Source organism: Euprymna scolopes, chromosome 23 (assembly GCF_053919585.1).
Source record: "Euprymna scolopes isolate OS-2025 chromosome 23, ASM5391958v1, whole genome shotgun sequence".
Taxonomy (NCBI): Eukaryota; Metazoa; Mollusca; class Cephalopoda; order Sepiida; family Sepiolidae; genus Euprymna; species Euprymna scolopes.
The window spans coordinates 62,743,670-62,745,806 of record NC_136504.1 but is presented as its reverse complement, the minus strand read 5'-3'; the positions used below and the strand labels follow the sequence as shown (position 1 = coordinate 62,745,806).

Sequence of the window (2,137 nt, the reverse complement as noted above, 5' to 3'; positions counted from 1 at the left end):
CCAAGTTCTACTTAAAGACCAAACCGCTTGCTTGCTTGGAAAGCAATGTTACATCCTAGAGAAGGGTAAGGGAATTTACCACCAAGGACGGCTACTCAGTACCCCAATCCAGTCGAGTATAAGCAAATTTAATCATCTATCGAATTTTCCCGAGTTTCTAATCAAAATAGTGAGAAGCGAAGCATGTAAAGAGGGTGCAAAAAAATCAATATAGAATAATGAGGAGGCCGCAGGCGGAAATATAGTTCATGTATTCTCTTTATATGTGGGTTTTATTTATCTTTTTTGCTCTCCTAAATAAATTTGTTCTCGTGTGGAAGCAAATAAATACACATACCTGGTTCTGTAATAAATGGCGATCATCTAGGCCGTTCTCCCAAAGTGAGACCCTTCCATTGCACTACGGTTGGGTTGATCTTTGCGATCATTCCAAATGTGAATGACTTGAGGACACTATTTCTAAGTGTGGGGTCTGTGTTCGCGCTCAACCCGATAATTAATAAAAGATTAGACATTTACTTGAAAAAAAAATTAAAATCTATGTTATTTAATATCTAAAAGAACTAATGTCTGATATTTTTAGAGTTTTTCAAATGGTAACTTCCCTTGCCTTTTCTAAGATTTATTTGTAGCATATTAATTTTTCCATCCTATTTGGGTTTCGTTGTGTATTGTTAAAAGTGCTCCAAACAAACTTTTAAAACATGCTATGCAAAAGGGATAAATATTATTACTGAAAAAAATGCTTGGTGCTTTTTTAGGGCGATTTGTTGTTTTCATTTTTATAAAATCTTCCACTGGGAACAAAGGCAAGCAATTCTAAAAGTTATTTCAAAAGTTTACATTTTTGTCAAAAAAATCGTTTCCAACCAAAAATAAAATAAAACACCATACATTTTCTAATAATAACTGTTCAAAACTATTTATCAATTTTGATGATCATTTTAATTTACTGCAAGAGTTTCATTTTTTTAAAAAGATATTTTTAAAGTAATAAATTTTCATATGATGACCACTTTAACTCATTTCAGAAAATATACAAAATATGTCCGTTGTAAGTTATTTCGAAATGTTTATCTCCATATATGATATTTTGATGGCAGAAATTCCCCTCTGGACTAAAGTACTGTACGTTTCAACAACAGATGCCACATATAAATTTATTATGTCTAGACTATTAGTCACTATCTTATGTAACATTAGAACGACACTGTATACACATTTATTCGTTATAATAAAATCTTAAATTTAATCCTAGGAGCAATATCACCACAATAGTACCATCTTTAAACGAAGTAATTCCTAATTTCCCCCTAAATCTAAATTTCTCTTACCGCCCAAGTCATCACCAGGAAGAAATATACACATTGTAACAATATTTCTCTGCCATTCTTCGTAACTGAATCATAAACTCATAGATATACAACTATCTTTCCATTTCCTAATTCACAAATATTAATTTCTCCCTTTTGAATTCCGACCATTCTCATTGACTGAGCTTTGAATATTCTCATATTACGGAATTCTATTCTTCTCTATATAAACGAAGTTATTAAAATCTTTTAAAAATGCGTCACTAAAAAAAATTTTTCCTAGCGATGAACCTGATACAAAAAACACATCTGTTTTTATAACTATTGCAACACAGATAAAATATTAAATGCATATAAACATTTCACAACTTTTACAGAGAAAAATACATATACATCTGTAGATCTTCAGTAAATTTGCACGTCTGCATTGTGTTTGATACAGCTTGCGTACGTAAAAAACACACACAACTTCTGTTTTTTCATCCTTTGCAATTAGATATATTAAATGTTATATACACTGCAACTTCTCTGGAGAAAATTAAATACATATCGACATTCGGTAAACTTACAATACATTTACATTTATTTCTGTTCTTTATATATTTTTGTCCCGTTCCTTTATTTACATTTACATGTACTTCTGTGTGCGTGTGTTCCCGTCCGCGTGCGTTACCAAAGAAAAACACAACTTTTGCTTTTAAATATTTTGCAAACACATTCATAAGATGTTAATAAAAATTACAAACGTTAAGTTCTTTTTTGATAATTAAATATCTATTTAATCAGTATTATACATGTAAAAAAAAAGACCATTACAAAAACCA

At 30.5% G+C, this 2,137-nt stretch overlaps 1 non-coding gene across 1 annotated transcript; it reads left to right on the top strand.

The window, feature by feature from the left end:
- Positions 1 to 329: 329 nt before the first annotated feature.
- LOC145246249 (U1 spliceosomal RNA) lies at positions 330 to 493 on the top strand. The gene has a single exon (XR_013863118.1). It is a non-coding gene; the product is annotated as a U1 spliceosomal RNA (small nuclear RNA).
- The last annotated feature ends 1,644 nt before the right edge of the window (positions 494 to 2,137 follow it).